Source organism: Oreochromis niloticus, linkage group LG16 (assembly GCF_001858045.2).
Source record: "Oreochromis niloticus isolate F11D_XX linkage group LG16, O_niloticus_UMD_NMBU, whole genome shotgun sequence".
NCBI lineage: Eukaryota > Metazoa > Chordata > Actinopteri > Cichliformes > Cichlidae > Oreochromis > Oreochromis niloticus.
Window position 1 is genome coordinate 24,346,856 of NC_031987.2, and position 8,662 is coordinate 24,355,517.

Consider the following 8,662-nt stretch of genomic DNA (forward strand, 5'->3'; position numbering starts at 1 on the left):
AAATTACGTTCTCTACTGGAGTCCTACCTCATGTGACAAATATGGCCAATGTGATTGGCTGTGCCTTTCAGGGAGCTCTGTTTAGTTTTAGCAGCGGCAAGCCTGCGCTGCGAGGAGGAGAGGAGGATGGCAGCACAAAGGAAACCTGTAAGTCACTTAAAGCCAAGTTCACTCATAAAATGTGTCCGTCATAATAACGTTACAGGCTATGCTAGGCTTTGGCCCACATCAGTCTAAAATTGTATGTAACCATGAATAACGTGTTTTGGAAACTAACTGCACAACATGCAGCACTATTAGTTATCTCAGTCTCCCAGAGTAGCATCATAGGCGTGTCCAGCGGGGTGGCCTGGGGGGGCACAGGCCACCCCCACAACCAGACTGGCCACCCCAGGTGCCACCCCGAAACTAAAACAATAAAATTCAATTAAACATCAAATGTACGATTACGTTTTCGTAGTGAAGCTCAGATGTCCGAGTGTAAGTGAATGCAGCATCGGCAAAGGAAGGAGAAAGACGGCACCACAGAGAACAATTTTCCGGCGAAAGAAAATGATGAGAAAATAAATGTCCCGGTAAGTAATATTAAGTTTGTTGAGTTTAGTAAACTTCGGTGAAATTAGAATACCAAGGAAAAAATAACACTTAAAGAATTATTGCAACCGCAGAATATTTCAGTAGGCTACTGGGGGGAGCTAGCATAAGAGTTAAGAGTTATAAGATATAATCCAAGTCGTAACATTGCTGTATGGAGCTGCAGAATTTGTTGCAGGTTAATACTGGCAGTGTCACCATGTCACCTGTCTGTATTTCATCATCAGCCAGTGTTGTTCTTTATACATCAATATTACCAAAGTTTACCATAAGGCACCACTTACACACTGTGCGGTCTAGCTAATTTCTCTCATTACTTATCCTATCTGCCAGCTCCATGTTATGAATAGTGTAAATCACCCCATGAAACGGCTGTGCCATGTTCAATGCAGGGATGTGCAGTTCTGCTTCTCAAGGCTCCTGTCCTCCCGTTTCCATACTTCAACACAGCTGATTTAAAGAATTATTTACAGACTTGTGCACAACTAGGTGTTTGGGGATTATTTGATTTGAATTGGCTATGTTGGTATAGGTAACATCTAAAACATGCATGATAGGAGTCCATGAGTGCCAGATTTGACATCCCTGACTTCCAGTCAAGGTCATACATCAGGAAAGTTGTTGTTTGTGACATAAGTTTTTGCTTTATTACTTCAGGGCCAACCAGTATAGATAAAAGAATAGGAGTGAAGAATGAAAAGATCTCAAAATATTGAGAATTTCTTCCTTAAGAAGGCTAAAATAACGCCAGAAGCAGAGAGCAATGTCAGGGAAAGGTGGACTGAGCAGCAGTCATCATTGTCACCTGTGATTTCTACAAATGAAGGTATGTGAGAATGAATAAGGAAAATGCAAGGAAGGGATGTTTATATTGTCAAGTGTTCAACTGATCCATAGGGGACAAATCCTAATATTTGGGAATAAATAATTAAATAAGTGAATATATGTATTGTGGTACATAATTGGAAATTAAAACAAAATCCTGCTTTAAATAACATGTTTTTCTATTTAATGAAATGTAATATTTTTATATTATCCCAGGCACTTCTTCACCTGTTCATGATCCACCAGATAACCAGGATGTGGTGCCTTTTGAAACATCTTCTCCTTCAACATCATGTACGACACCAGGCCATCCACATGGTATTTAACCTCCAATCTTACTTTATAGATTAATATTGACAGCCTTTAAAAACAAAATAATGATGTTGGGTAGTTAACATTGTGCAGTAAATATTTTATAATATTTATACTGTCACTTTTGCAAGAGATGATGTTCTAGATTAAAAACAATTCTTCATTGATTTTTAAATTGAATCCTCCCATACTTAGATATATCTCAAAATCCAGCGGAGGGACCTAGACAGCCACACTTGAAGATATTTCCTCGAACACTACATGGTGAAAAGAGGAGGGCCTTCAGCAAGACATGGTATTCACAACACAAATGGCTGGAATATTCTCAAAGTCTGGACTCTGTCTATTGTTTTGCATGTAGACACTTTTCCCTTCCAAATGCTTCTGAAACTCCTTTTACATCACATGAAGGGTACTCAAACTGGAAGAAGGCGATGTATAAAGATGGAGGTTTTAAGGGGCATGAGAAATCTGAAGGTCATATGAATGCCATGTATGCTTGGAGTGAACATAAGAACAACATTTTGACAGATTCATCTGTGCGTGATGCTTTGGACAAGGCATATAAAAAAAAAGTAGAGGAAAATCGCATATATATCAAAACTGTTGCTGAAGTACTTCTCCTTACAGCTATGCAAAACATCTCCCAAAGGGGGCATCTTGAGACAGATACATCACAAAACAAAGGGAACGTTTTAGAGATAATGGAACTTATTTCTAAGCATAATCCACTGATTGCAAAAAAAATGAAAGCTGCAGGAAATGCAAAATATACCAGTAACACCATTCAGAATGAAGTAATGGAATGTCTGTCAGAGATGGTACGTGAAGACATTATCAGAGAAGTGAAGGAGAGTGAGTACTTCTCTGTGATTGCAGATGAAACAAAAGACCTAAAGAAAACAGAGCAACTGTCATTAGTACTAAGGTATTACTACAATGGGGCTGTTCAAGAGAGTTTTTTAGAGTTCCAGAGAGCAAGTCAGCTAGATGCGGCAGGGCTCACCCAAAACATCATACAGTGTCTGGAAAGGTATGGCCTTGAATATCGATCCAATCTTGTAGGCCAAGGATATGATGGGGCATCAGTAATGGCAGGGAAATGCAGGGGTGTTGCAGCCAGGATCAAAACAGAGGCAAAACATGCATTTTATGTACATTGCAATGCACATTGCCTTAACCTTGTTATCGTTGATGCAGTGAAAGCAGTCCCTGAAGCTGACTGCTTTTTTTCATTGTTGCAGAAATTGTATGTCTATATGTCAGGTTCATATGTTCACCAAAAATGGATCACAGTTCAAAAAGACATGTATCCAGAGGCTCCTAGAGAGCTTCAGAGACTCAGTGATACTAGGTGGGCATGTCGTTACAGTGCATGCAAAACTGTAATGGACAGATTACCAGCTATATTAAGAGTACTACATGAGATAGATTTAGAGAAAAGTGGTGACAGATCAGTGGAGGCACGGGGTCTGTTGGCACAAATTGACCTCACATTTGTTGGCAATTTATCCACATTTAGAAAAATTCTAGGGGAAATTAAGTTGCTTTCTGATGTACTTCAGTCTCCATCTCTTGATCTAGCAAAGGCTGTAGACCTAATTCATGCACTTCAAGACACCTTGGACCAATATAGAAGTGAATCCTGTTTTGATGAGCTGTGGCAAGACGCAATGGATATTGCTGAGCAGTGTACTGTTTCCTCTGAGACAGTTAAGAGAAGGGTGCAGAGAGAGAGCCTCAGGCTTAAGGGTTATTTTGTAGATTCTCCAATCGGGCAACACAGGTGTAAGGAGGATGACAAGGACAAATTTAAGAGGGAAGTATTTTACCCCATTCTTGACCATGTACATGCAGAGATGCAGAAGCGCTTCAACAAGACCAATTGTGATATTATGAGGGGTATACAGGCACTAAACCCCAAGAGTAAGAGCTTTTTGTCAGAGGAAATAGTTGTAAGCTTGGCTGGTCTGTATGACTGTGATATTGAAGACCTCAAACATGAGCTGTATCAAGCTAGAAAGGTTGTTCAAAGGAGAGCAGGGTGTGGAAATGAACTCTCCAGTGTTTTGGAGTTTACTACCTTCCTAGAGCCTTACAAAGAGGTGTTTCATCAGCTTTTTCGTTTATGTCGAATAGCTTTAGCCTTACCTGTCAGCAGTGCTACTTGTGAACGTAGCTTTTCAGTGCTAAAGCTTATAAAAAATCATCTACGAACAACTATGACTGATGAGAGGGTTAGCAATATTGGAGTTTTGAGTATTGAGAGGAAAAGGGCAAGATCATTAAGCCTGGATGACTTTGTAACACGTTTTGCCACCCGTCACCGTAACAGGAGGATCCACCTATTCTAAGTCACTGATAATATTCAATGAAGCATAGAGTAGGTACTTGAGAAAATGTTCTCTTTCAAAACATAAATATTTTGCAACTACAAGTGCTGCTGTTTACAAATGTTTTTGTACTTCTTGTCTTCTTAACATGTAACAGAGTCTTATTAAAAGTTCAAGAGGTTTATTTGTGCACAATTTATACTGAAACACATTATCAAAAGAAGGCACAGAAAGTATTTACTTGCTTTCAGGTTTAATTCAAATGTTAGTCTTTTCATTCGTTTTTTCCTGTTTCAAAATCAAACACCAGCTTGTGAGAAGGTTATCTTCTTTTTGTTTTTTAAATAAGTTTTGCATTGCATTGGCTAATTTGCCAATTGTATGTTAAAAATGTTTGTAGTTTAATGTTCAAAATTTTTTTTGCCCAAAACATATGTGCACTATATGTCAGTAAAAATACTTGTCCTTGAATGCTGAATAAACTGACAAAGCACTGATTGTATCTCTTGTACTTGATCAACACAGTATCTAAAAACTTTGCACTGTAGTGGTGAAAATCTTATTCTAATGAAAGTTAAAAGCGCATCCGGTTATTAGGTTTATAGTATTATTGAATTATGGTTAACGGTTGGTAGAATTTTTTTTAACATTATCTGCCAATTACATCTGCCACCCTTCTCCAAATCTGTGCCCCTACCTGGCCCCCCCATCAAAAATTTTCTAGACACGCCACTGAGTAGCATTTCTAATTTTGATTGAAACTGTCAGAGAAAACGGCAGCCTCGAGCAAGCCAGGATATTAGTTTACAGAGGCTGTTAAAATTATGTCTAACGTTAAAATGTTGGTGACAAAATATTACATCCTAATGGCACTGACATAATCATAGGGTTAATTTTTGAGACAAAATATAATGAGGTAGTCATGATTTTGGAAATATTCCACCTTGTAGTGCAGTTTGCACAAATTGTTTTAAAAATGCACTCACCCTACAAACATTACTGATGAGTCAAGATCTGCACAAATTGACAGAAACACTGAAGCAGCTACACATTTTATTCTTATTGTCATGTATGTCCTATTTGTCAGGTGACAGAAGAACCAACACAAAGCTCAGAGAGTAATGGTGATACAAGATCACAGGTGAAATTGGATGATGACTTGATGGTTCATTACTGTATTTGAAGCACAAGCGTGACTGCATGTATTTGGAATGTCTCACTGTTATTTGAGTTGTTGTGTGGGGCACCAGTAGTCCATGTCTGTTGCTGTAACAGTAGTTCATGTTTAGAATAAAAAATCCCAGCTCTCTGATTTGATAGGGGCAATAGTGCCTAAATGTTGCATAATTTTGCTGAGAGATCTTTTACTTTGTGGTAATCTTAGATGAGTAGTTTTATGGACAAAAACCACCAGGTCATTCAGTGTTCCCTTAGTGCTAATGTATCAGAGATGTTGGTGTACTATAACTGAACTAATGTTGTTAAGTCCTTAAAGTCATATTCTTTTATTGTCATGACTCTATTTTTATTTTTGTATGATACCTGATTTATATGGAATATGGCTCAAATAAACTAAAGTCTTAAATACTTAAGTAATTTAACATTATATAATTCACATATAAAACTATGAATTGTAATTTTAAATGGTTTTAAAGCATGTAGAATAGCATATGTAGGCAAGTATATTCCCATGGTGTTGTTCAAAATGTGCTCTGGCACAATCATAAACATCGCTTGTTACTGAAAACAAGAAAAAAGCCAGTCCTGCTATGGGCTGAACCATTTGTTAATGGTGGAGGGGGGGAACACTATGCAATATATTCAGTTTTAGCATTTATATTCACTGTTGACTGTAACTACGCTCAAACTGTTAATGCTATCTTATTTTAACAAACAACACTGTCATATGCAAAACTAGGGTGGCACTTGGGGTGGCAAGGGATCATTTTAGGGTGGCACTTGCCACCCCATGCCACCCTTCTAGATCCGCCCCTGAAAGTACGTGGCAAGGGGCTAGTTATTCTGAGAACCCCTGCTGCAGTAAATGAGGGACCACTGTATATACTTTCTCTATGACTATTGTTTTCAACCTGTTAACATTTAACATTGTCTTGACAGAGTCAAGACAATATTCTGCAGCAGAGCATCCCCTGTTGCTTCTCCTTGCTCCCCAGTCCCTGAGCTCCTGCTGCTGCAACCACAGGTATGTAATTGTAGCAACAGATGTACAGCAAGCACTGATAGCTTTTTACTCGGTTGGATTCCCTTGTGATTACCTTTACTAAATATCTAAGACCAATCTGTTTATATCCTGTTTTTTTCATTGTTGAAAATGAAAATCTAGTAGCAGCCTTCTCATTTCTTTGTGTTCTTTTGTGCTGTATTTTACAGGCCCACAGAGGACGACAGCTCCGAGGCGGACGAGGGACGGGTCCCAGGACGGTCCATCGGCGGTGGAGCTGGCCATCCTGGAGTCCCTGAAGAGGCCACGCCAGTCTCCAACGGAGCATTCCCTCCTCAGCCTTGTTCCTGCTCTGGAGAGCATGCCGCCTCACATGAGAGAATTTGTAAAAATTCAAATTTATAAATTCGTTTTTGAAAACAGCACAGCTGTGTTAAATTTGGAAACATTGGACCCTAGCAATCAGTAGTTTTCTGATGAGGCAGCAGGCTCTCCAGGGCAGAAACAATGTTCTTATTTGTCTCCTCCTTCTCCCTGAGGCTCTTCCACTTTAAGCTGGGTCCTTTTTATTCCCGTCTCTCTGTAAATAGTTATATTTTATATATTTATGTTTAATGTTTTTCTGTTTGAGAATTTTAATACTATTTGAAATAAATTTTTGTAATGACTAATGTCTCAGTTCTACTACACAGCAAATATTGGCACACAGCTTGACACATGTAGAATGAATTTCATATTATACTAATGAAAAAATATACTACTATATAGAAACATAGTGAAGACCAATTATTTAAGAGAATAAAGAGAGGTTAGTTTATTTTGGAGTAGAGCTCCCTTTATTAGGAAAATTTTTAAAAAGGCAGGTTTGTGGGTGGCTCAGAGCTGTTGGCTGCTACACAACCCAGGCCTTTTTTGAAAAATTAACCTGTGATAAGACAGCATATCAAGATAGAATTGTTATTATAATATAACTAAAGATGAACTGTTCACAATTTTATCTAGCTCTCAGTTTTAAAAAAGGCTGGTGCCCCTGTTATAGAGTCTGACAGCTGCGGGGATTATATACAAATATTCAACTGGTTCTATACCAGAATTAAACCAGGTCTAAATAAAAAAATAAAAAATAAGAAGGAGTGAGTATCACTACAAAGATTACCCACAGTGGTCCTCATACCACGGTTTGATATCAGCAAACACCGAGAGCATACATTGATATGACACCACAGCCATGCTCTTATTGCAAACACTGATAACATAGCATAAATCGAATTAAATCAGGACTTGATGAGACCTTTTGAGTATCACTAGAAATATTATAAACAGAACAGTCCTTCCATACCACAGTTTCCTATCAGTAAACACCGACGGCATTCACTGATCAAAAAAAAAGCCGATCAGCTGATCATTGATCAGTTTCATGATTGAAGTAGCAACAGGAAAGAGAGGGGGAGAGAATGCGAGAAGAAGAGGCAGCTAACAGCGTAAAGACACAGAACTCCAGCTTTGTGTCTTTTTCATTCTAGCTGAAGTACGGGACAAACTGCTTTCATTTTCACCACAATACTAAATAATTTTCTCTGAATATGGGACGATTCCGTTGGCAACTCTACTAACCTTATGAGCAAACTAATGTTCACTATCAGTAACATCATAGCACCCGCCCAGCAGTATAGAAACTCCGTGATGCTAGCTAATACGCAGTACGAGTTATTGTAACTGACTGTAAAAAGTTAGCACAACTAAACTGCACCTACACTTGGTTTATATCTGCTCCAGATAGACTGCAGGTCATAACTTCTTACCTGAAGTTCAGTATAGGAAGCAAGAAGAATGAGTTGAGTAAAGTTTGACTTATCTGGCTGTTCTGTTTCGCTTAATACGCCTTATAATCCGGTGCGCCTTATGTATGAAAACAGACCCGTTCATCACCAGTGTGCCTTATAATCTGGTGCATCTTATGGCCCGAAAAATACGGCAGACATCTGCATGCATCTGGCCCTTCATCAGAAATGTTCCTATTTTTAATATACATATATTTTGACAGGTTAAAAAAATGGAAAAGATTCAGCTATCTGTCATAAGATAGATGAGCATTTAGGAATTATACTTTTAAATGTAAAATTCAAATCAATTAGGAGATTTTATCAACTGTTAATGTTACCATTTGAAAATCCAGAGAAATCTTTGAATTACAAGCTCAAAAAACGTACAGATCACTCATGAAGCAATGAAATAAAATAAAAAAATTCTTGTGTGAAATCGCTGCATGTCCTCAGATCAACAAAACCACCATCAGTAAACACAAGTTGTCACAGAAGCTACATGTAAAGTAAAACAACCACAGAACTTTATAGTGGAGCTGACAAGTTATGATTCCCCTGTATTAAATATCGTAAAAAATGAAATCTTAGTTTTC

The 8,662-nt window shown here is 38.2% G+C and overlaps 1 long non-coding RNA gene across 1 annotated transcript; it reads left to right on the forward strand.

Moving 5' to 3' along the window:
- Window positions 1-334: 334 nt before the first annotated feature.
- On the forward strand, window positions 335-2,732 carry LOC102075958 (zinc finger MYM-type protein 1; the record flags this gene model as incomplete). Its single annotated transcript, XR_003216706.1, is given in 3 exon segments — window positions 335-1,420; window positions 1,636-1,737; window positions 1,927-2,732. It is a non-coding gene; the product is annotated as a zinc finger MYM-type protein 1 (long non-coding RNA).
- Between the last annotated feature and the right edge of the window lie 5,930 nt (window positions 2,733-8,662).